The sequence below is a fragment of the Budorcas taxicolor genome, chromosome 6, assembly GCF_023091745.1.
Source record: "Budorcas taxicolor isolate Tak-1 chromosome 6, Takin1.1, whole genome shotgun sequence".
In the NCBI taxonomy this organism is placed as follows: domain Eukaryota; kingdom Metazoa; phylum Chordata; class Mammalia; order Artiodactyla; family Bovidae; genus Budorcas; species Budorcas taxicolor.
This window is the reverse complement of record NC_068915.1, coordinates 67,698,381-67,725,448: the sequence shown is the minus strand read 5'-3', so window position 1 is coordinate 67,725,448 and position 27,068 is coordinate 67,698,381. Positions and strand designations below refer to the sequence as shown.

Below are 27,068 nucleotides of genomic sequence, written 5' to 3'. Positions count from 1 at the left end.
CTTTTATAATTCACCAAGAACAGAGATAATGAGACATTGAGCAGAATTGAGTATGTATCAACATTATTTGAGCACCTTATTATTCTGGGTCTTGTTTTCTTGCTTTAATTTACCAATTACTTAAATGGTCTCATTTGTCTACCCATTTAATGCATACCTCTCTCTTTTTCCCCTCAAATAAAATATAAGTTGAGCATTGGACTTTGCTCTGTCTACTGATGTGTTTCAGGGTTTGGAATATAATAGTTGCTCAATAAATATTGGTTAAATAACCAGATGTTGGAGAAGGCAATGGCAACCCACTCTAGTTCTTTTGTCTGGAAAATCCCCTAGACGGAGGAGCCTGGTAGGCTGCAGTCCATGGGGTCGCTAAGAGTCAGACACGACTGAGCGACTTCACTTTCACTTTTCACTTTCATGCACTGGAGAAGGAAATGGCATCCCACTCCAGTGTTCTTGCCTGGAGATCCCAGGGATGGGGGAGCCTGGTGGGCTTACGTCTGTGGGGTCGCACAGAGTCGGACATGACTGAAGCGACTTAGCAGCAGCAGCAAGCAGATGTTATCTAAGTCCTCATGAAAATCCTGTAAGATATGTTGTCACACAAAATTTTAGAAGTTCAGGAAGGCTTAACCAAATTATTTGAGGTTTCTTGGCTCCCAAGTGATACAGTAATGCCACTGTCCTTTTACTCTACATCATGGCTGTGTTTGATGTTTTTGAATCTTTATGTATGAAATATTTTTTAGAACACTAGTGTATCTGTCAAGATCTATTGTTCCACTAAGGAACATGTACTTTTTTCTTTTGGTGCTTTCATTTTAATTAAGAGCGATATTTCAGTAGGAAAATACTGTAATTTTGATGTATCTGCATCTCTTTCAGATCCTTTGTTGCACTTTAATGAACAGTTGATAATTATTTTTATAACACTCTGGTTAGGTAAGCTGATTAAGTATATAGCTGTTTCACATGACTTTAATAAAAACAATTGAGGCTCACATTAAGATACCATTTTCATTTCATTACAAAGTGTTAATGACTTCATGGAATATAAACATTTAAATAGAACGCTGGTATATCTCTCTTGAGGTGTTCAGCATAGTTCCCTAGGAGGAAGAAATCAAAATGTAGCACTAGTTGTAAAATTCCAAATGCTTTTTGGTTGAGTTTTAAGGAGTTGAACAGTTTTACGAAGACCTACAAGACCTTCTAGAACCAACACCCCCAAAAGATATCCTTTTCATTATAGGGGACTGGAATGCAAAAGTAGGAAGTCAAGAAATATCTAGAATAATGGGCAAATTGGCCTTGAAGTACAGAATGAAGCAGGTCAAAGGCTAACAGAGTTTTGCCAAGAAAATGCACTGGTCTTTGGGAATACCCTCTTCCAACAACACAAGAGAAGACTCTACACATGGACATCACCAGATGGTCAACACCAAAATCAGATTGATTATATACTTTGCAGCCAAAGATGGAGAAGCCCTATACAGTCAACAAAAACAAGACTGGGAGCTGACTGTGGCTGTGATCATGAACTCCTTATTGCCAAATTCAGACTTAAATTGAAGAAAGTAGGGAAAACCACTAGACCATTCAGGTATGACCTAAATCAAATCCCTAATGAATATACAGTGAAAGTGAAAAATAGAGTCAAGGGATTAGATCTGATAGAATGCCTGAAGAACTATGGACAGAGGTTCGTGACATTGTACAAGAGACATTGATCAGAACCATCCCCAAGAAAAAGAAATGCAAAAAGGGAAAATGGTTGTCTGAGGAGGCCTTACAAATAGCTATGAAAACAGAGAAGTGAAAGGCAAAAGAGAAAAGGAACGATATACCCATTTGAATGCAGAGTTCCAAAGAATAGCAAGGAGAGATAAGAAAGCCCTCCTCAGTGATCAATGCAAAGAAACAGAGGAAAACAATAGAATGGGAAAGACTAGAGATCTCTTCAAGAAAATTAGAGATACCAAGGAAACGTCATGCAAAGATGGGCTCAATAAGGGACAGAAATGGTATGGACCTAACAGAAGCAGAAGATATTAAGAAGAGATGGCAAGAATACACAGAAGAAATGTACAAAAAAGATATTCATGACTCAGATAATCACAATGGTATGATCACTCACCTAGAGCCAGACATCCTGGAATGTGAAGTCAAGTGGGCCTTAGGAAGCATCACTATGAACAAAGCTAGTGGAGGTGATGGAATTCCAGTTGAGCTGTTTCAAATCCTGAAAGATGATGCTGTGAAAGTGCTGCACTCAATATGCTAGCAAATTTGGAAAACTCAGCAGTGGCCACAGGACTGGAAAAAGTCAGTTTTCATTTCAATCCCATAGAAAGGCAATGCTAAAGAATGCTCATACCACCACACAGTTGCACTCATCTCACACACTAACAAATTAAGGATCAAAATTCTCCAAGCCAGGCTTTAACAGTACATTAACTGAACTTCCAGGTGTTCAAGCTCATTTTAGAAAAGGCAGGGGAGCCAGAGATCAAATTGCCAACATCCATTGGATCATCAAAAAGTGAGAGAGTTCCAGGAAAACATGTACTTCTGCTTTATTGACTATGTCAAAGGCTTTGACTGTGGATTACAACAAACTCTGGAAAATTCTTAAAAGATATGTGGATTCCAGACCACCTGACCTTCCTCCTGAGAAATCTGTATGCAGGTAAAGAAGCAACAGTTAGAACTGGACATGGAACGACAGACTGGTTCCAAATAGGAAAAGGAGTACGTCAAGGCTGTGTATTGTCACCCTGCTTATTTAACTTATATGCAGAGTACATCATGAGAAACGCTGGACTGGATGAAGCACAAGCTGGAATCAAGATTGCTGGGAGAAATATCAATAACCTCAGATATACAGATGACATCACCCTTATGGCAGAAAGTGAAGAAGAACTAAGAGCCTCTTGATGGAAGTGAAAGAGGAGAGTTGAAAAAAGTTGGCTTAAAACTCAACATTCAGAAAACTTTTAAGATAATAGTATCTGGTCCCATCATTTCATGGCAAATAAATGGGGAAACAATGCAAACAATAAGAGACTTTATGTTTGGGGGCTCCAAAATCACTGCAGATGGTGACCGTAGCCATGAAATTAAAAGACACTTACTCCTTGGAAGAAAAGTTATGACCAACCTGCTGCTGCTGCTAAGTCGCTTCAGTCGTGTCTGACTCTGTGCGACCCCATAGACGGCAGCCCACCAGGCTCCCCCGTCCCTGGGATTCTCCAGGCAAGAACACTGGAGTGGGTTGCCATTTCCTTCTGCAGTGCATAAAAGTGAAAGTGAAGTCGCTCAGGCATGTCCGACTCTTTGCGACCCCGTGGACTGCAGCCTACCAGGCTCCTCCGTCCATGGGATTTTCCAGGCAAAAGTACTGGAGTGGGGTGCCATCACCTTCTCCGTATGACTAACCTAGACAGCTTATTAAAGAGCAGAGACACTACTTTGCCAACAAAGGTCCGTCTAGTCAAGGCTATGGTTTTTCCAGTGGTCATATATGGATGTGAGAGTTGGACTCTAAAGAAAGCTTAATGCTGAAGAACTGATGCTTTTGAACTGTGGTGTTGGAGAAGACTCTTGAGAGTCCCTTGGACTGCAAGGAGATCCAACTAGTCCATCCTAAAGGAAATCAGTCTGAGTGTTCATCGAAAGGACTGGTGCTGAAGTTGAAACTCCAATACTTTGGCCACCTGATGTGAAGAACTGACTCATTTGAAAAGACCCTGATACTGGGAAAGATTGAAGGTGGGAGGAGAAGGGGATGACAGAGGATGAGCTGGTTGGATGGCATCACCTCCTCAATGGACATGAGTTGGAGTAAACTCTGGGAGTTGGTGATGGACAGGGATAGATAGCCTGGTGTGCTGCAGTCCATGGGTTCACAAAGAGTCAATCATGACTGAGCAACGGAACTGACTAGTGAAGAAGTGACTAGTGAAGAATGGGGGATGCTAACTATTACCAACTGGATTTTCTTAATAAGTGACCTTTTTAGTTTTGTTTTTGTCGAACCATTGCTCTCAGTGGTTAGATTTTATGTCACTTGAATAACTTGCTTTTGTTTGATACAGCCTGTATTGGGCAGAGGAATACCGTGGCAGACCAGCTTCCTTTAAGATGGGAATGAGATGAATAAAGAGTATTCTAAGTGTTCATCAAAGACTAGATTATTAATAGGGAATTTAGAGAAAGTCTTGTGAGAAAATCGAGATGAAGTTTTTCTTTTGCCATTTCAAATGCTAATAGACCAAAAGAGATGGAGAATCCTTTGAAATTCAGATGTCACTAAAAGATTGTTGGGCGCAGTAGAGTCATGGAAGAACCTGAGCTCCAGGTCGTTTTCAGTCTGCTTTAGAATTTCTGATTTGACCCAAATGATAGCTTGTTTTCATGTGTAAGTGTCTGAAGGAGTTCACGAATTCTTTTTTATGCAAGTGGGATTTGGAAGTGCTGAGCTTTTCATTGTTGTTATTTTTCAGTATCTAAGCCATGTACAACTCTTCGCGACCCTGTGGACTGCAGCACGCCAGGCTTCCCTGTCCACCATTTCCCTGAGCTTGCTCAAACTCATGTCCATTGAGTGAGTGATTCATTCCAAACAATTCATCTTCTGTCCCCCACTTCTCCTCCTGACCTCAACCTTCCCCAGCGTCAGGCTCTTGTCCTGAAATCAAGTAGGACTGCTTCCTTAAGTGGGCCTTTGGTTACTTTTCAGGCAGTACTTACGGAAGGTTGTAGGAGAAATCTTGTGGGTGGTTACTTTCAAGCCTTCTCTATGAGAATTCTTATGATAGAGAAGTGATATTGGAAAGACCTCCAAGTGTGAGAGGAGAGAGGCAGTGAAGTCTTGAGAACAGAGTCGAGTGGGGGCTTTGATCTAACCTGAGCTGAGCTCCGCTGGTGACTGGCTATGTGTCCTTGAACAGGCTACTTAATCTCTCTAGGCCAGTTGACTTCACCTGTCAATTTGAATGATATTTTCTATGTAGCATTGTTTTTAAGATTACCAAAAATGGCAATGAAATTGATACACAGTTCCATACATGGTGGCTACTATTGTTTACAAAGAATTTTGGATTTTTGACTTGGAGGTAGATGAATCAGTTTAGCTAGAATTTATCTTTGGAGCATTCCATCATAGAAAGCATTCTAGGAATTTGGACCTATGTCTTTCATTGTGCATAATTCTGAACCATTTTAGCATGTGATTTATAGCTTCATGACAGATCATGGGAGCTTGGGTTGCAACACCTTCTCCTGTGCTTTCCTTCTTTGTCTATAATGTGCACTCTTCCAAATAGCTACGGCCAAATGGTCTTGTGATTCAGATATGAAGGTTTTTAGAAGTTGGTATAACAGTATTACTTCAGTAGTTTCTCTTGGCTGGTTTTAAAGTTCACCTAAGACTTCTTAAGAAGGGTCATTTTGAACTGTCTCCTCAAATTACATGGATGTATATTTTTGAAAATCGGGGCAGTTAAATGTGGCTAGAATTAGGGGCAGTGTCTTTACTTCTTTGGCTTTTAGAAAGACTTTTAGAAGTCCGCCTGTAATGTCCTTTTAGAAAGGACTTGCAAGAAAATTAACTGAAGTGGAGATGTACCTGTTTCCGTTTTTAAGAGGCCTGGAATGATTTCTTCTCTATCCCACTTACTCTGTTGTTTTCCTAATCACAGAACTGATGTTGATGTAGTATAAACACTGGTATGGTGATACTGGTTATTCAAACACTACAATTTCTACTATCAGTTGATATTCAGCTATGGCTACATCCCTTCCCCAAGTGTTCCTGCAGTCTCAGCCCTCTTGCCCTACCCCAGGACCCTCTTAGCCTTTCCCTTCTCCAGGGGATCTTCCAAACCCAGGGATTGAACCCAGGTCTCCTACATTGCAGACAGATTCTTTACCAGCTGAACCACAAGGGAAGCCCAAGAATACTGGAGTGGGTAGCCTATCCCTTCTCCCAAGGATCTTCCCGACTTAGGAATTGAACTGGGATCTCCTGCATTGCAGGTGGATTCTTTACCAACTGAGCTGTAAGGGAAGACCTTGACCACCTTAGGTTTCATAAACTAATCAGTGAGTCCTCGCCACACCAGGGTCCCTGGACCCACCTCCACTCTGAGGCTGGGCTGGTTACATTGTTCAGTTACCATACTTTCCTGGTGGCTATTTTGATCATCACTTCTGCTTATTCTCAGTTAGAGAAACAAAAGGCAGGAAATAGCGTGTCTAAGATAAAATAGTTGAAACAAAAGGGGCTAAGAAAAATATAAACAAATATTAGAAATAATGCATAAAAAGATGAAAAATTGATAAAAAATAATATCCATATTGGAAGATTCTGAAAAAAGAATATAGAGGTTAAAACATGCACAGCAGAGCAGGTTAAGATGACTAAAGCTGAATGTAAATTTAAAATGTAACTAAAAGAATTATACTAGAAAGGTTAGACAAAAATAAAGTGTGCTATAAAGGGAATTCAGGAAGCAACATCCAGTCCAAGGGTTAACTCCACCCACCTGTAAGTTGTGGCCTTTGGGTTGAGGCAACAATCCGTAGTTATAAGCTTCTAATCATGCTTACTTCCTGCAGCTGGAACTCGGTAGGGGGAATAGAAGTCTCTGTGTGGTTGTTTTTGGGGTTAGTTTCTGTCAGCCCTAACCTCAGTTAATTATTTTCTGTCTTTGTCCACTAGCTTCTGTTATTCCATTCAATATAAAAGTGTTGCTTCTTTTTCTAGGTAGTTAATTCTTTGAGAACTAAGTTGTTCTTATCTATGTGGGTAGCCCCAGAGCTTAGCCCCTTGGCAGGCACTTAGTAAGCACTTATTAAATGTTGGTTGAAAGTTAAGAGTCTTCTGTCCTTTGATTCTTGTCCTTTATGTGCCAGAACAAGTTTTCACTTGTTATGGAGAGCTGCTGTCAGTTGCCATATTTAGCTCACTGACTTTTTCCTTCAAAACCATCTAGCACATTGCTCAGTGGGCAGTGGTTCCTGAGGCAAAACCAGCCTTCCATTAGTTTGAAAAGGAAAAAAGGTGGGGAAAAAAACACCTTCAAATCAAAGCAAAAAGTGATCTAGAATAGAGATTGGCAAGCTTTTTCTGGGAAGAGCCAGGTAGTAAATATTTTAGGATCTGGGGGCCATAAGTCTCTGTCATAACTGTTTAGCTTTGACTCTGTAGAGCAAAAGAAGCCTGGATGGTGAAAGAATGTGTGTGGCTGTGTTTCAGAACAAGCGATGCACCAGATTTGGTCTAGGGACCTAAGTGTTCCGGCCCTGGCTAGAATATGGAAAAGCATGTTGCTAACATCAGAGAGCTACATACAGGTGATTTACCTGGGAAGTAGAGAACGGACCGCTTGAAGAAGGGCTCCACTGTTATACTTACTTTCTGTAACTCTTGGAATAGTGTGTTATCCACAGTAGGTATTCATTAAATATTCATTAATTTGATTTGGATCCAATTATATCATTTATCCTCCCTGGGCTTCAGTTGTCTCATCTAAGATTTGAGGGACTATGTTTCATGATCTCTAAAAATTCTTCAGTTAAAAAAAGAAAATCTGTGATTCTCTATTTGTGGAAGGCCAGATGGTTCATTCTTTAAAGATAACAATTGTTGGCTTAACAGATTTCCCGTATGCCCTTAATACCCTGATGTGGAGTTTTAAAATAGTTGCTTTTTATCAATCATCTTGTTTTATGGACCTTTCTATAATGGAACTCATTGTCTACTAGGCTATACCTGTACTTTCCAACCACCTTTAGCACCCCATCCTGCTACACATGTGGATAGAATATGTACCTCGTCTTACTTTAGCCATAAGGTTTTTTAAACCTAGTCATTTTTAAAATAGAATAAATTAACTCTAAAGGTAATCCATTGCATATTTCTTTTTTTAGAATACAAGGATTCTTTAAAGACAGATGGGGATCAAGATGGGGATCAGTCCGCCTTTGAGAATTGTTTTACCAAACGCCATATCAGCAAAGTGAACATTCTATCATTGATTTATTCAAACTGTTAAGTAATAATATAAAATAATTTTAGATATTATAGGTGTAAATTACTGGCACATTAACTGAATTTTAAAGTCTACTTTTATTTAAACTTTTGATGCTTCCCACATGGTGCTAGGGGTAAAGAATCTGCCTGCCAGTGCAGGAGATGCAAGAAACATGGGTTCAGTCCCTAGGTCAGGCAGATCCCTGGGGTAGGAAATGGCAACTCACTCCACTATTTGTGCCGAGAAAATTCCATGGGCAGAGGAGCCTGGCAGGCTACAGTCCATGGGACCGCAAAGGGTTGGACATGACTGAGCACACACACACATACATTTTTGACAGAATTTCTGTTTCTAAAGAGTGATTGTTTAAGGTTAGGTAAGCCATCCAATGATCTCTTATACTGTTCTCAAGAAGTATAAACTGGCATATATTTCTAGAAACTTTAAAAAAACTCTAAAAAGCTCTTTATAAGGAATGCAGAAAATTTATTATATCTTAGGGCTCTGAATTTTCTTAATCTCTATTTTTAAATAAATATGTGCTATTATTTTAAAATAAGAGATGTGCTAAAAATGATATAAGCAAGATAATTTTATATCAGTATATCTTATATTAATATATCTTAAAATTAGCTCTTCTTAAGCTTTACTGTGCTTAAGAATGACCTAGGGAATCTTATAAAGAAGTGGGTTCTGATTTATAAGGTTTAGAATGAGGTTTTAGAGAATATTAATGTTACGAAGGTAGGTTCTTCCAAATTAGTTTTTAATACAGTATAATACATTGTGATTAAGATTGATCATTCATAAACATTTCCTGGGTTTCAGACTTGCCCATTTAATTACTGTGAACAGTCTCTTCATCTTTCTAAAATTGCTGGTACTCTACTTCCTAAGTGTAATTTTTGTCTTTACATTTGGTTGTCTCTGCAGTTTGGTACTTCCTTTCCTTTCGTATTCTTTATTACAGCCTTGCCAACTCACCTTTTGTTTTAAAAGTAAGAATGGTATTAAAAAGTGGCTCTGACAATAAACATTTCTAGTTCATTGAAAACTTATTGTGCTACTGACAATGTAAGAAAAATTCAGAAAGATAATGTTGGCAGGAAGTCATGAGCCTTTGCTTTGTGATGGTGCTTCATGGAGAAAGTGACCATTGGTCTCCATTGACCTTGGCCAGTTAATGGTTTACATCTCTGTTCTGACATGTTGTTATTAGCTAGTGCCCATTTTCACATTCAAAAAAGTTCTTCTTTGGGCAATACATTTTAAGTTCATCTTCAATTATGGTCCATAGAATTTTACCTATTTTTCCCATTCAGTTCAGTTCAGTCGTTCAGTCGTGTCCGACTCTTTGCAACCCCATGAATCGCAGCACGCCAGGCCTCCCTGTCCATCACCAACTGCTGGAGTTCACTCAGACTCATGTCCATCGAGTTGGTGATGCCATCCAGCCATCTCATCCTCTGTCGTCCCCTTCTCCTCCTGCCCCCAATCCCTCCCAGCATCAGAGTCTTTTCCAATGAGTCAACTCGTCGCATGAGGTAGCCAAAGTATTGGAGTTTCAGCTTCAGCATCAGTCCTTCTGATGAACACCCAGGACTGATCTCCTTTAGGATGGACTGGTTGGATCTCCTTGCAGTCCAAGGGACTCTTAAGAGTCTTCTCCAACACCACAGTTCAAAAGCATCAATTCTTTGGTGCTCAGCTTTCTTCACAGTCCAACTCTCACATCCGTACATGACCACTGGAAAAACCATGGCCTTAACTAGACGGACTTTTGTTGGCAAAGTAATGTCTCTGCTCTTTAATAAGCTGTCTAAGTGGGTCATAACATTCCTTCCAAGGAGTCAGCATCTTTTAATTTCATGGCTGCGATCGCCATCTGCAGTGATTTTCCGAGTAGGATTGACCAGTTTTAATGCATATACTCTTTTTTCTTCTCAGTACATCTGTATATCCTGTACTGACAATGAAAGTATCTTAGTAGTAAGAATTCTGGTTTCTTTGGGGGCAATGAATATACATTGTGCATGTTGTAAAAAATATAAATCCAATAACTAACCTTTTGACTAGAAACTTTCTATCTGGATTTTTTCACCTGTATTTTCCAAAAGCAATTTCAGGTGATTACATTTAATTTCTAGTGTCTAGAGTTCTTAAGGAACTCAGGAATCAGTTTTAAATATATTCAGAAATAGATTTTTGTTTTAATTCAAGAAATAATAATGTCTTAGCACTGGGCCAAATGATAGCAAATTGGTATGGTTTTTGAGGGCAGAGAAGAAAGTATGATTACAGGGTCTGGACTACTTCATTTTAGGCAAAGGAAGCAATTTTTTTGTTTTACGTGTGAAATACATAAAAAGAATTCAAAGCTAGGAATAAATTGGGCTATTAATCAATACCCTGTGTCAGGAAGGTAACAGTAATTATACCTTATGGCATTCTTGAATAATGTATTGCTGTATAGGTAACCACTCTCCAAGTTATTGACGTTAGTTAAAAGGCTTCTTTATTGCTTTTATGGTGCTAACTTGTGAATACACTAATGTATTGATCTAATCTGTGACATTGTCTGAAGCTTATTTTTATTAGAGACTCTGTTATATGACCACTAATTCAGAAACTTGATTTATACTTCTAAAATAAGTAGTTTACTTGGTCACGACCTGAATCCTTTCTCTCCAGAAATCTAGATGGAATTCTGGTCGTTGTATTTCAGGGGAAGAGTCCCATCATTACTCTTTTGTTTATTTTATTTTTAAATTATTGTCTCTTGCTTGTTTTTATTTTTCTTGGTTTCAGCTGAATTTGTTACTTTGTGGTTAGTATTGGCTAGCATGTACTTGGAGGTAGTGAACTCTGCTTACCCCCTTCATAAATGGAGAAGCTGGGGAACTTGTGAGAGTGGCTGTGTACTTCTGTCTTTGTTCTTCTCTTGCTTCTAGCCCTGATGCCTCTTTTAGACTTGAGATTTATGTTGCCCAAACTCTCCTTGCTACCCCTTGCAAACTACCCCTTGCCAGCCCATGTTTAGTACCACTGTCCACCCAGTCACCTAAGTGTAAGGGTCACTTTTTTTTTTTTTTTTTTTTTTTACTATTTTAGCTTTGCCTCTTTTTTTTTTTTCTGTATGCTAACAATCACCAGATCCATCAAGAAATACCTATTCAGAAAAAATGAAATCTGTCTTCCTAGTCCCATTTTTATTTCCTTTTTCTGAATTATTCTAAGTATGTATGTGCTCGTTTGGGTCTAATTCTTTGTGGCCCCATGGATTAGCCTGCCAGGCTTCTGTGTCCATGGAATTTTCCAGGCAAGAATACTAGAGTGGGTTGCCATTTCCTTCTCCAGGGGATCTTTCCCACCCAGGGATCAAACTTGCATCTCTTGTGTCTCCTGCATTGGCAGGCAGATTCTTTACCACTAGCACCACGTGGGAAGGCACTAAGTATGTATACTAGTTATCTTTTTATAGTCCTTACCCCTTACCTAAGCGATATAGATAGCCCATCAGCTTTCACTGTGTTCTCCTTAAGTCCATTCTCCCCTTCAGTAATCAGGTTGGTCTGTCTGACCTTGTTCTTGATTAGAGAGCTCTTCTATGGCATCCAGTTATAGACCTCAGTATTTTGTGGGGAGCCTATTCGTATTTCAGGGATTCTTTGAGAATCTCCTCAGGCAAATGGCTAGGGCTCTGATGCTCTAACCCTGGTCAGCCAGAGTTACTTTGATTTCAGTCTGATTTCCTTTTGGGGATTAAGCATAAAATTCATTCTTCAGAAGAAGGTCCACTGCTGAACAGATTTCATATTTGATATTGTTTCCTGTGAGTGGCCATCCCTGGTCACTCTATCTTAGCTAGGCCTTCTCTGATTTTTTTTTCTCTGTCACTACACCTGCTTTATTACCATCACAGCACTTACTCACAACTGGTTATTTTGTATCTGGATGTATGTATGTAGTGACATGGACTTCCCTGGTGGCCCAGATGGTAAAGAATCCAGTCCTGCAATGTGGGAGACCTGGGTTTGATCCCTGGGTTGGGAAGATCCGCTGGAGGAGGGCATGGCAACGCACTCCAGTATTCTTGCCTGGAGAGTCCCATGGACAGAGGAGGCTGGCCGGCTACAATCCACTGAGTCCCAGAGTCCGAGACAACTGAGTGACTAAGCACACAGCAAGTCGGGACAGGCACCCACACATACCACATACTCTTTATCACCACCATTGGATCCCAGCCTTCCCAAGGGCGCAAGCTTTGTTTTATTCACTAAATTATCCTTTTTGTACCTGGCATGATGCTTTCACACAGTGGTTAGACCATTTAGACCATTTATATTTAATTAGGGACATGGTTGGATTTAAATCTATCTTGCGGTTGTTTCCTGTTTGTCCCATCTGTCTTCCCCTCCTCCTTTGCTTTTTAGTACTCTAATTTATTCTACTATTGGCTTATTATTTAAAAATTTTAAAATAAAATTAGGGGTTTTAAATCTGAGGTTTAAAAAATGAATTTTACCTCATTGTAGTCTACTTTCAAATGATAGCACATTTTATGTAGACTGTAGGATCTTGAAACTTTATACTTGTTTCTCCCCTTCATCCTTTGTACTATTGTAGTCAAATGTTTTATTTTTACACACAGTATAAACCTGATTTTGTTGTAGATGGTTAACCACTTTTGCTTGAAGCAGTCCATTAACATAAAGAAAATTTAAAACAAGAAGCAAAAGTTCTTCTCCTTCCTGCTAGTGTACCATTTCTGACACTTTCCATCACTTGTTTTCGATGGTATTGTTTAGGTTATACAGGTTTTCATCCGGTATAATTTCTTCTTCTGCCTAAAGAACTTTCATTAACATTTTTTTGTACGTAGATCTACCGGTGACAAGTTCTTTCAGTTTTTGTCTGTCTCAGAGAAGTTTTTGCTTGATCTTTGCAAGATATTTTCACCAGATAATAGAATTATAGGTCATCAGTTTTAAGCTTTTCAGTGATAGCATGCATTCCAACTTCTGCTTTGTATAGTTTCAGATGAAACGTCCTCATTTTTATCTTTGTTCCACTGTATGTAGTTTATCATTTTCTTCAACAGCTCTTGAGATTTTTCTCTTTTGTCGTTGGTTTCCAGCAGTTAGCTTATGATGTGGTTGGCATAATACAACATGTATTAGATGATCTGATATTGCTCCAAAGGTCGCTGAGGCTTTGTGCATTTCCTCCCCCTTGTTTTATCATTTAGACTTCACTTTGTAGAGTTAATATTTCCATTTCGGCATACTTACTGATCTTTTCTTCCATAGACTCTGATCTTCTCCTGGTACCAGCCATTAAATGTATTTTTTAGATATTGTTTGTTTTATCTGTGTTCTAGTTGAATCTTTTTTTTTCCCCTTTATCTTTCTTTTTCTTCTCCTAGAAAAGATGCTCATTATAGACTCAGATTACAGGATTTTTATTGGGGCTGCTGACATGGCACATACCCCGTTTTGGACTTGCTGAAGGAAAGCAGTTGTTCAGCATAAACTATATTGTTTGTACCAAAAATTTGGGCATAATTGAGCTGCTCTTTTCAGTTCTGGGAATGGTCGCTGCTGCTGCTAAGTCGCTTCAGTTGTGTCCGACTCTGTGCAACCCCATAGACGACAGCCCACCAGGCTCCCCCCGTCCCTGGGATTCTCCAGGCAAGAACACTGGAGTGGGTTGCCATTTCCTTCTCCAATGCATGAAAGTGAAAAGTGAGAGTGAAGTCGCTCAGTCGTGTCGGACTGCTAACGACCGCATGGACTGCAGCCTACCAGGCTCCTCCGTCCATGGGATTTTTCCAGGCAAGAGTACTGGAGTGGGGTGCCATTGCCTTCTCCTGGGAATGATGGGCCCCTCTTAAAATTTAAGTTCGTTGATGCTAGCCAGGGGCCAATCAAAGCAGACCTTTCAAAGAACATCAGTCAAGCCTGGTAAGTTAACACTTCTGTATGTACAATATGAGATTTGTCTCTTCTCCTTTATTTACTTAATCATTTATTTATACAAGTATAGCCTCAATGCATATTTATTTTATACTTTGGGTTATATTCCATACTACATTGTTTATTTTGTTGCTCCAAGTGTTAGCTTTGACTGTTGGCAGCTCTATCACTTGGGTCCCATTTCCCTTTGACATACCCACATTATTTTGTGTTTTGAGCCCCTTTCCCACTTCCTGGCCTTACAAGATGTTCCAGGCTTATCTTGTGTGTTCTATGCTCTAGCCCTCGAATCAGTCATTTCTCCAAGGAAATGAATTTTTTAAATGTTAAATCCAATTCATGGTAGACAATTTGAGAAATATAGAAAGTAGAATCAAGTGTACTAAAAAGTAAATGTTAACTACTGTTATAGATAATTATTGTTAATTTTTTGTTGTATTATAAACCAAAATAGGAAGTGATTTCTACAGCCTTTTCGTTTTTTCTTTTTTACATTTCATGTGTGATGTTAATACCTGGTAGACCCAAGAGCATCTTTCCTTCCATACCAAAAATTTTTCAGTCTCTTTTCTAAACTCCAGAAATGATGAGGACTTTCCAAAGAGGCTAAAATCTGTGGGGACTGTGAAAGGCTCTAGGAGTGATAGGATATTTGACATTTTTTGTAGAAAAACTTGTTAAGTTTCTATTTTTTCCATACTATGATTATTTGGATACCGGTTTAATAATTGCTGAGATATTTTAAAAGGTGTTAATATAAGGCATAATCCATTATATTTGTACTGTTCATAAGAATTGTTAATAATTGAAGACTTTTATTTCCTTTTAGGTTCGTAGAACATTAAATTTTCTTGGATTGTATTGTATGATATAGTCAGTTAAGTCCAAACTTCATTTTTTATTAAAGAACATTTTGTTTGGATACTATATCTAAATGGGAATATTTTTGTAGGATTTACTGAGAATTTTTCCTGGTATACACACTTGGTTTATTAGGATATACTGTTATCTGCCTTCTACTTAGAAATGTAAAGCAAGTAACCAATTCCATGAATCCTTAAAATGCCAGTGAAAAGGACATAGAATCAAATGGAAATTGATTAAAAGAAAGAACATCTACTTTCTGATTCCTTGGGGGCAAAAAGACTGGCACAGCCTGCTTCTGTTCCCTGTGCTTTATAGTATCTGGCCCATGCCAAGAGGACCTCAGCAAAGGCTGATAATATTGAAATTGTGAATTTTTAAAAAATGTTCTAAATCTTAAAAACGTTCTTTAATATTACAGTCTAAAGTGTGGAGAGGTTTGTTGAAGGAAATGATCCAAAATAAATTTTTCTGCTTTTCCAAGAATATGCCATCAAGAAATGATTTGTGCAGCTATCTTTTTATGGTGATTAGACTAAAAAATATGTATGAATGATACAACTTGGAGAATTCTGAATTTATGGAATGAATAAAATGGAAGACTGACATTTTAACTAGTCTTTTGTCAAGCTTGCAATAAACTCTAGGGTATGTGATTAATTGATAGGTTAAGCTCAGCTGTTACAGAATCCGCCTGCAATGCAGGTGACCCCTGTTTGATTCCTGGTTGGGATACGCTGGATAAAAGGATAGGCTACCCACTGCAGTATTCTTAGGCTTCCCTTGTGGCTCAGCTGGTAAAGAATCCGCCTACAACGCGGGAGACCTGGGTTCGATCCCTGGGATGGGAAGATCCCCTGGAGAATTCCAGTATTCTGGCCTGGAGAATTCCATGGACGGTACAGTCCATGGGGTCTCAAAGAGTTGACATGACTGAGTGATTTTCATTTCACTTTTTTAAGCTTGCAATAAGCTCTAGGCTATGTGATTGATTGATAGGTTGAGGATAGAGAAATCACTTGAAGATGATAGGACTATTATTATTTGTGTAATATAAAAGTTTGGTTAGTAATTGAGGGATTGAGAAGCATTTGGAATGTAGTACGACTCTGGCCCAGTCTCCTGGAAGAATTGTTGAATGTATACATAGTTTTCAGGGATATGGGTGATGAACATTTGGCAAGGGTTTAGAAAGGAAATACTTAGTCCATTAATGTTTGTTAAAGTTGTGAGTAATAGCTGGAATAATAATGCTACTTATTTTGTTTTTTGCATTTCAGCATAATGGTAAGAACCCAGGCTCTGCTCACATGAGGTTGTTGAATTACTCTCCATATGAATGGAAAGTGTCCTTTTCATTCACCTTCTGTTACCAGGAAGACCTGGTGTAAATGGAACTTCTGAAATAGGCCCCAAAATTGATTCTTATGTAGTCCTGTCTCAAAGAAGCTGTGGGTTTGCTTCGGCTGTATGCACCTAGTAATTGATTAGATATAAGAGAAACTTTAGGTTCTGATTTATTCTTTTAGATCCGTGTATGTGAAACTTAAGCAGAAGAAAATCCCCTTTTTTTAAGACTGTGAAAAAAATCACCTATTATTTAACCCCTAGCCCCTGAAAAAATTATCTTATTTGGACATTCTATGTGGCAGTTATAGTTTATAAAAGTTTATAGTTTACAAAGGTTTACTAAGAATAAGCTCTGATTACTTTGGTGGAACAAATAATATAAAGTAGGTTTTAAGTTTTGTGTAAGACTAACAGGCTTAGCTCAGTAGTGGTAGAAAAACTGTGATAAAATATCTGTGTGTATGCCTTCTGACTTGTCTGCTTGCTGAAATGCTTCAGTTTTGTGTCTTGACATTTGCTGGTGTAGTTTGTTTGGGTCTAGATCAGCTTATTCCCTGACTCTATTAACAGCCATTTGATGAAAAGAGGATTGTATTGTCAAATCACTTTGAGGAATATTTGATTAAAGGGAAAAATTGAACCAGTTTGTATGTAACCGAGAGCCTTTTGTTGGTTGACATACACTGTTAATGTTCAAGAATGGATGTTGTGGGCAGTGTTTTTGGACTATGGAGTACCCTTTGTTCATGCAGCTCCTTGAGGCACTTGTGTTCCATTAGGCCAGGAGAAACCTTGTTCTTCCCTGATCCTGAGATGTGTTTGATCAAGAAGATGTGCTGAAAAAACAGTATTGTGGTATTGGAGTTCTGTGTGGTTATCCTTTGTAGCCTTGGTTCGAATTTCGATTTTAGATCTGTTTAGGGGTAGGAATGGCTGCAGACTTATTCCAGAGTTCCTGGACTACTCTGAAGAAATAAGCTTTAAATGATGCTCTCAGTAATACTATTACCAGTGAATGTGTCTTAATGAGTATGACTATCTTTTCTCCTTAATGTATTATGCATAGAAGAATATTCTTTTAGCTTTTAATACAGTGCCTAGCCTTTTGGCTATGAATTAATCTATTCAGTTATGACTTTGATCATGGAATTTACTTATTCCTTGTGGTATTTAAAGGATACAGAAGTATATAGATGGATCAGTACAAATGTATTGCCACAGATGGAAAAATACCACCTTCCTCCCCTCCTCCCAATACTGATCTTCAGAGTAATGGTAAATTGTGAGGTCAAGACATTTTTCTTCTGATATTAACATCAAATATTATTTGTCAGATTTGATTTTAGAATATTTCTACTATTTTGAAGAACAGTCAGACTTTAAATAGTGTTAGCTTTCCATTTAAAAATAGCTTCTATAGAATAAAGTTTTTAAAACGTGTGTTTTATTTGGCCAGAGGATTTCTCACTATTTACTGGTATTTGGACTATAAGAGTTTGAGGGGAATTATGTCCTGTGTTAAGAATAGAAGACCCTATGTTTTAAAATAATCCCATTATTCTAATAGAGTTCTCTCTTGAATAAGTTGCCTGTAGCAGAGGAAACTTTGTCCTGAGCTGAGCAGTTTTAGAGGCTGATGGAAGCTCATCCACGGTGTTCATTACATCATCCTTTCATTCCATTAGCCAGCGTTGTCTCTGGCAGGTTAAGTGAGGCAGTGGACTCTGCATCATCATAAGCCCGCTGAGAAAGTCACTGCTTACTGCCTGGGTGTGTAGAGGGGTGGAGAGAACTGACTATGAAAATCACCTAGAGAAACTGATTGGAGTGGAATAAACACCTCCGATGCTTTTTTGGCAGCAGAGAGGGTCAGCTGTTATAGGAAGAGACTTAAAGATCTTAGTGTTGGATCCAAATTCGTTTCTGACTTCTGAGGCTCTGAGCTAGAAAAGTTGGCACCCAAGGGCAGAGCGCTACCCTTGTCTGTTTACTAGCAGTAGTGACTACACTGAAAGCAGCCAGAGACACAGCTCATCAAAACTGATAACGGGGACAATAAACAGAGCTGGTGATTTCGGCCACGTGTGTATCTCCAGCAGGAAAGGTGAGGGTGTCCTTCAGGGCACTTGTGATAAACTTATAAGCCTTTATTCAGCTGAACAGTTCATCTGCATTCAGCAGCATTTCCACTATAGTTGTGCGTCACTGCGAGACTGCATGGTAATGAAGCTGAGGCTCTGTGGGCCAAAACTCTGCTGCCTGTGAAAGCAGAAGGGACAGCGGCTCAGAGAGAGATCAACAAATCCATTGCTGCTGCTACCGCTGCTGCTGCAGCCAGTTGGGACACAATGTTGAGTCTACAGGATTCTGTGTTTTTTGAAATTAGCATAAAGTCCTTGTTAAAGTCCTGGAGCAGCAGCTGTAAGTATATTTGCCTAAACAGAAATGCTTGAGGTATGATCATTGCCATTTCTTGCATGCTAATTCTTTAGCCCCATCCAAATTGAATGAAAGCTGTTGAAGATAACATGAAGAATCAGTAAGACAGCTAGAGCAACCTAGGTACGCACATGCTGGCAGCTATAAAATGAGTAAATATTCTCTGACCAGTCTGGGCTTTTCTTATTAATTTGTGTCCTTCTGGCAAAGTTTCTCTCTATTGGTCAAAAATGGGGAATAAAGATGACAAATAGACTCTGATCTCTGTCTGCAGGGTTATCGGATACCAGTACTATTCCACAGCTATGTTTGCACGAAATGTTGATTAGAAACAGCATCAGCTATCTAAAAGCATCAGACAATGTAATGTAATGACTGCAACTTTCCCGTAGTCCTATAACTGAAGTTACATTGAGTAATTTTCACGTGTAGTCAATTTAAGGATAAAGATTATTCAGGATGATATACTTTTGTATTCAAAGTTTAGAAAAATCATTAAAACCAATATCACTGAGCTCTTATTTTATTCACTCCTTTCCTAATATATGGACTTGGCAAATACTGATTTTGTTCAGTCTCCAGTAAATTCCAGTGGTACTTTTCTCTGAAGATCTCAAAGCACTTATGAAAATTCTTTATTATCATAGTCTGTTTTTCTTTTCTTTCTTTTTTCTGTGAAAAGTATCTTAATAAAATGATACCAGATTAATGAAGTAATAAGCAAGCAGAAATTCTGCTGTAATATCTGTTTTGCCCAAAGAAAACTGAAGGATAGGAAAAACTGTGACTTTTCCAAGGTCATATGGTGGCAAAGAACTGGAATTAGAACCCAGTTGTTCTTACTCCCAACTGTGCTGTCCGTTTCTGAGGAAACTAATGAATAAAATATGAGAGACTAAATTTAATTTTTTTCTGGCTAACTCTCTAACCAAAATATTTGATATAGTTTTGTTTTGTAGTCAAATAATATAAAAGAGCAAATGTTGATATGGGGGACCTCTTAAAATAGAACTTTATAGACTATAATTTGAGCTTTGTATTATGCCAAATATACTACATTTACAATCTCTTATTTCTCTTTTATTTTTGATATGTAAGTAATGCTTCCATATGGAGATATTATTGTGCCAGATGGCAGAAAATTATCTTTATATGAGGAAAGCTTCTAAGTGAATATACATAGTTAAAATATTGGAGAATTATAATTACTAATTTAAATTAAATAATTTACTACTTAAAAGGATACTATAGAATACATTTTTACTAAAATAAACTAGACTCTGGTTGTTAATTTTTTTTCCTCTTTCCCTCTCCTTCTCCCTTCTTCCCCCGTCCTTACCATGTACTTTTTTAAAAATAGTAAGACAGTTTTATAGTGAGAATGAAGCTATAAATGGGTTCTTATAGAGAAACAGTGTATATTAGATTATACACAGCAGCTTGTCCTGTAAAAACTTAGTTTGTTTAGATGCTTGTGAACTATGTGGTTATTTTGTTTTGTGACCATTTAAACATTTCTACATGTCATTACATGAACCATGTAACAATCCGCAGCCAAATCTCATGCAGTCATATTCCTTGAATCCAAGAGTGAAACCAAAACAGATGTTTGTAAAACCTTTGCTGTTCTCTGTTAGTAAAAAAATGATTCGGTTTGTGGGCATCCCGTTGCCCTTGGGCATTCATGGTACAAACCTCTTGAAGATGTTTTTTAATAGTTTTAAAGCAGTAGATAACTACTGAAAAGAAGTGACAACTCACTGTTCAATAAGGCCCTAACCATGTCTACCCTAGTCCTGGAAAGTGGGAGAATATTTTTATTTCACCAGCATCTGTGGATATCTTTTTTTAAAAACTTTTAATCTTCATTTAGCCCTACTGTATTTAAAGAGAGAGAGAGAAGATAGTCTTAAGACCCTAGAAAAGGACAGTGATTATCTATCTCTTCCTAGTATCTGTTCATAATATGACTTCCCTCATGGCTCAGATGGTAAAGAATCGACCTGCAATGTGGGAGACCCAGGTTCAGTCCCTGGGTTGGGAAGATCTCCTGGAGAAGGGGCTACCCATTCCAGTATTCTTGCCTGGAGAATCCCCATGGACAGAGGAGCTGGCGGGCTACAGTCCATGAAGTCTCAGAGTCAGACACAACTGAGCAACTAAACACAAGCACACACAAGCACAACACTTGAATCAGCCAACGTTTGTTGAGTACATACTGCTCTGTAACCTTGTGATACTTGATTATAACGGACTTCTATTGATAGTTTACTCAGAGACAGAAAATATACATGACAAGTTCACAGTAAGGAAGTTAAATGAAAAGTGTTACATATGCATTATGACTTAACCAAATATCTGGTACACACTATAGACACAGGGAACCCTAGGGTGGAAGGAATCATATTGAACCACAGAGGGCAGAGAAGACTTAGCAGCAAAGGCATTTATTGGAATTCAGTTTTGAATAATAAGATGCTCCCCATGGTGGTAGGCAGTACAGCCACCCACAGTCTCCCCAAACCAGAAGCCAGGTTTCTGACTCAGCCCTTTGAGTCACTCACCAAGACTTGTCTTCTGAATTCTACCTTCTGAAGTGTCCTTAGTCTCTCCTGCCTCTGTTGCCACCACCACTTAGAGGTGCTTTAGTTCAGGCCTCTGCCTTATCACCTGGAGTATGGCCATAGCTTCTTTTTCATCCTTTCTGCATCTTCCCCATTGCTGCCCGGGGCCCCTTCTAAATGTCTGCATCGTGAGCCTCTCCCCACCTTACTGCGTAGTCTTCCTGTCCCCTGTGTGGTGGAGCCTGTCGTCATCTAGCCCTGCTCATCTTGCTGGTCTCCTCTCTTGCCATACTCACCCGGTTCCTGGAGCATGCTGTGCCTGTTTGCAGCTGCGTTTGCCTCGAATGCACCTCCTACCCCCTCACCCCTTTGTCTGCGTCACAGTGAATTCTTACTCCTGTTTGAAGACCTACCCTTTCTTGAGTCAGCCAGATACTAAGTGCTTTGTCTGTCCTGTTCTTCACTTTAATATCACTGTTATCACTACACTAACCACACCGTTCATGTCTTCCTCTGCTACTTGAGGATAAGTTCCCGAAGGGCATAGGTTGGTTGTGGTTTTGTTTTTCTTTGTAGACTTAATGCTTAGTTAACTTCTGATAAATGTGTAGGCAATTAAGATAAAGCTTAGAGCTGCACACATTTTTATTGGAATGGATTAATAATAGGAAAAAAGGTAGGAGGAAAAATATATGAGCCCTCTTAGATTATGTGATTATTATTATACTAGTGATGTCTCTCAGGGGAACAGTTTCTGAAGTAGGGATGCATAGAAGGATCCCTCAGTGATTAAAAAAGATAATAATGTTTGACTAATTCTGTTCAGTAAATTCCTTGGGAAGAGCTGAGAAAAACTAGCTTTATTAATAGCTTTTAGGGAGAAGAAAGAAATGGAAAGTAATTTTTCCATTAAATAAGTTATATATATTTCAAATATTGCCCCATCCTCCAAAGAAAAAAGGAAAGAGAAAGATCTGATTTTTGTTATTGAAAATAACTTAATAGCAGTATATATTATAATTCTTTATCATTAAATATAATAATGTTTCCTGTAGGTGCATTTGCCATGATTTGTATTAATGATCGATGCCACATTTTATGTTATTTGCTAGAGGCCCTCTGGTTTCGAGGCCTGCTTAGCTGGCAGAATGTTGATGCAGTGCTGCTGAAGTTTGATTATAGTTGAGCTTATTTCTTTCAGTAACAACAATGAAGTGACATTCATATGGCCTAAATTCAGGATTTTGTCTTTGTGCCAACAGTTTTAGGCATTACTTCTTTTAAAAACTGAATCAGGAACATTCTGTTAAACCAACAGTGTAGTGAGGATGTTATCATTTTAAAGATTAGCTTAGCTCTCTTAAATTGATAAGACAAGGCAAGAATTAGTACTAAGATCTATTTAGTTATATATCTGAAGTGCAAGGTAACAGATACAGTTATTATCAATATACTACCTCTTGTAAATATATTAATTTTATAGAATTTACATTCATAATTTTGTGACAGTGTTTCAAAGAATTCAGTTTTTATCACAGACATAGAAGAAATAAATGGACTTATTTAACCACAGTTTTGTAAATTAAAATGTGCGTAAGATAAAATACGTTAAAAAATGAGATTTGCATAATTTACTTGGATTTTTACACAGTGTAAAAATTCATAAGTAGTGTTTTTAATGTCCAGATGTTTTTCTTGAATTGTAAAAATAGTAAAAATCAAAATCCTAAAAGCACAATTATGCATTCATCTAATTTCAGTTAAAACCTGTGTTATTTTCTCAAAACAATATGCACCATTTACTGAAGTACTTATGGGTCTGGTATGTGTTAAGTGCATAGTATAATTGTGTAAATGCGTGTGTGTATACAATAACATACACATACTTTAAATCTCTTTAATCCTTAAAATCTGAGAAAAACTGTTATTATTGCCTTTTTTTTTAAATAGCAGCTTTATTGTGATATAATTCACATACCATAAAATTCATCCTTTCAAAGTATACAATTCCGTAGTATTTAGTGTATTTATAACAATCACTACTTTCTAACTGTTGAACATTTTTATCACCTCAAAAGGAAACCACATATTCATAACTTCTGGTAAAGTCTTCTGACTTCTGTTTATATAGATTTGCCTCTTCTGGACCTTTCACATACATGGAATCATGCTACAGATGTTCTTTTGTGGCTTCTTTCACTTACCATATTTCTAAGGTTCATCCTTGGAAATATTATGACCATCCAAGGAAAGTTATGACCAACCTAGATAGCATATTCAAAAGCAGAGACATTACTTTGCCAACAAAGGTCCGTCTAGTCAAGGCTGTGGTTTTTCCAGGGGTCATGTATGGATGTGAGGGTTGGACTGTGAAGAAAGCTGAGCGCCAAAGAATTGATGCCTTTGAACTGTGGTGTTGGAGTCCTTGGGCTGCAAGGAGATCCAACCAGTCCATCCTAAAGGAGATCAGTCCTGGGTGTTCATCGGAAGGACTGATGCTGAAGCTGAAACTCCAATACTTTGGCAGCCTCATGCAAAGAGTTGGCTCACTGTAAAAGACCCTGATGCTGGGAGGGATTGAGGGCAGGAGGAAAAGGGGACAACAGAGGATGAGATGGCTGGATGGCATCACCAACTCGATGAACATGAGTTTGGGTGAACTCTGGGAGTTGGTGATGGACAGAGAGGCCTGGCCTGCTGCGATTCATGGGGTCGCAAAGAGTCGGACACGACTGAGACTGAACTGAACTGAACTGAAGGTTCATCCATTTGTAAGATATATTGGTACTTGATTATTTTCATGGCTGAATAATATCCCATTGTATGAATAGACCGTATTTTATTTGTCCATTCATCTGTTAAAAACTGATGCTTTTATAAAAGAGTAGATAGGGGCCCAGACAAGTTAAAGTGCACTAAGAATACTTCCCCTACAAAAAAACAAACACACATGCACACACACCCAGATGTTTTAATCCAACTAACTTCTTCTAATCCTTCATATTTCAATTTTAAAGTTTCCCTGAGACTTTTTCCCAAATGGCACTAGTGGTAAAGAATCTGCTTGCCAATACAGGAGACGCAAGAGATGCAGGCTCAACCCCTGGGTCAAACAGATCTTCTGGAGGAGGACATGGCAACCAACTCCAGTGTTCTTGCCTGGGGAATCCCATGGTCAAAGGAGTCTGGTGGGCTACAATCCATGGTGTTGCAAATTTGGACACGACTGAGCAACTCAGCATACACACACAGTGAGACTTGAGTGAAATGTGAAGGAAGAAATAGTTGACAGTTTCGGGGGGCAGTAGCTGGGTAGAAGGAATATGATGTGCTGGGAGTAGGAGGAAACACACTAGTTTGACTGGAGCTGAGGGATTGGGGAGAATGATGGGAATGAGCTAGAAAGGTTGTCAGACGCCAGACCACATATCCTAAAGACTTTCTCATATATTTTGATCTTAAACCTAAAACAAAGGGGGAGCCATTGATGGACTTTGTGACAGTGATTCAGGTGATTTCATCAGAGATCCATTTTTCATAGGTTGGGGACAAAAAAGGGGGTGAGAGAGGGTTGCAGCATGTATAGGAAGCTACGTTAGGTTACTACTGCAGTAGATCAGACATGAGAGGAAGGTGGAATAAATAAATGTTATTTCCTTAGTAAGCATGTATGTAATGCCTCCCACATGGGTGGGTCTGTGGGTACTGTTATAAATGCTTTACAAAAGATTAGCTCACTGGTGGCTCAGATGGTAAAGCATCTGTCTACAATGTGAGCGACCTGGGTTCGATCCCTGGCTTGGGAAGATTCCCTGGAGAAGGAAGTGGCAACCCACTCCAGTACTCTTGCTTTGAAAATCCCATGCACGGAGGAGCTTGGTGCAGACTACTATCCATGGGGTCGCAAAGAGTCGGGCACGACTGAGCGACTTCACTTTCTTAATCACGGATATGGGAACTATTTAAGACTAAGAACAATAGGTCTTGGGTTAAATATGAAAGGTCAAGGAAGTTTTTAACTATGGTTTTATAAAATGAATTTGGTAGCGTAATTTATGTTCTCATTGCTTCACAGATATATTCACTGGTCAAAGAGAACATAAATCACCTAGTTAGCAAAGGCATTCAAAAATTGAAGAATCTATTAATATCCATTAACATGCAATATAGTAACAGTATAACATAATAACAAATAAGAGATTTACATTAGATGCGTTCAGTGGATCTTTGTTTAAAATAGGCTTCACTGGTGTTTATAGCAGCTTTAGTCATAATGGCTGAAAATTAGAAGCAACCAAGATGTCCTTGAGTAGATAAATGAATAAATAAACTGTGGTACATCCAGACTATGAAACATTATCCAGTGCTAAAATGAAATGAGCTATCAAACCATGAAAAGACATGGAGGAAACATAATTGCATATTACTAAGTGAAAGAAGCCAGTCTGAAAAGGCTACATGCTGTATGACATTCCAGAAGAGGCCAAAATTGTGGGGACAGTAAAAAGATGAGTGATTGCTGGGGATTGGGGAGAGGGAGGAATGAGTAGGTGGTGCACAGACGATTTTTAGGGAAAATAAACTACTCTGTATGATACTGTAATGATGGGTGTTGTTGTGATTCAGTCTCCCAGTCATGTCTGACTTTTTGCGACCATATGTACTACAGCTTGCCAGGCTTCCCTGTCCTTCACCATCTCCTGAAGTTTGCCCAAGTTCATGTCCATTGCATTAGTGATGCCATCCAACCATCTCATCCTCTGACATCCTCTTCTACCCCTCAATCTTTCCCAGCATCAGGGACATTTCTAGTAAGTGGGCTGTTCGCATCATATGACCATAATACTAGAACTTCAGCATCAGTCCTTTCAGCTAGTATTCAGGGTTGCTCTTCCTTAAGATTGACTGTTTTGATCTCCTTGCTGTCCAAGGGACTCTTTGGAGTCTTCTCCAGCACCACAGTTCAAAGGCATCAGTTCTTTGGCGCTCTGCTTTCTTTATGGTCCAACTCTCACAACCGTATGTGACCACTGGGAAGACCATAGCTTTGACTATACAGCCCTTTGTTGGCAGAGTAATGTCTCTGCTTTTCAACACACTGACTAGGTTTGTCATCGCTTTCCTGTCAAGAAGCAATTGTCTTCTGATTTCATGGCTGGAGTCACCATCCGCAGTGATTTCAGAGCCCAAGAAGAGGAAATCTGTTAGTACCTCCACTGTTTCCCGTTCTATTTGCCATGAAGTAATGGGGTCAGCATTGGAGAAAGAAATGGCAACCCACTCCAGTGTTCTTGCCTGGAGAATCCCAGGGACGATGGAGGAGCCTGGTGGGCTGCCATCTATGGGGTCGCACAGAGTCGGACACGACTGAAGCGACTTAGCAGCAGCAGCAACAGTGGGGTCAGATGCCATGATCTTAGTTTTTTTAATATTTAGTTTTAAGCCAGCTCTTTCACCCTCCTCCTAAAGAAGCTCTTAAGTTTCTCTTCGCTTTCTGCCATTAGAGTGGTATCATCCGCACATCTGAGGTTGTTGATGTTTCTCCTGCTTATCTTGATTCCAACTTGTAACTCCTCCAGCCCAGCATTTCTCATGATGTGCTTAGCATTTACAAAACAGGGTGACAGCAGACAGCCCTGTTGTGCTCCTTTCTCAATCTTGAACCAGTCAATTGTTCCATACGGGGTACGTTTGTTCAAACCTATGGAATGTACAACACAAAGAGTGAACCCTAATGTAGACTCCGGGTGATAACGATGTAGTCTCATGAACTGCAGCAAGTGTACTAAAGGATGTAGATTATGGGGGAAGGATGCATGTGTGGGAGCAGGAAGTAT

General features: G+C 38.9%; 1 protein-coding gene across 1 annotated transcript in view; it reads left to right on the top strand.

Annotated features, from left to right (window-relative positions):
• Positions 1-27,068, top strand: part of FRYL (FRY like transcription coactivator) — a 185,517-nt gene that overhangs the window by 4,785 nt on the left and 153,664 nt on the right. The gene's annotated exons all lie outside the window — the stretch shown is intronic.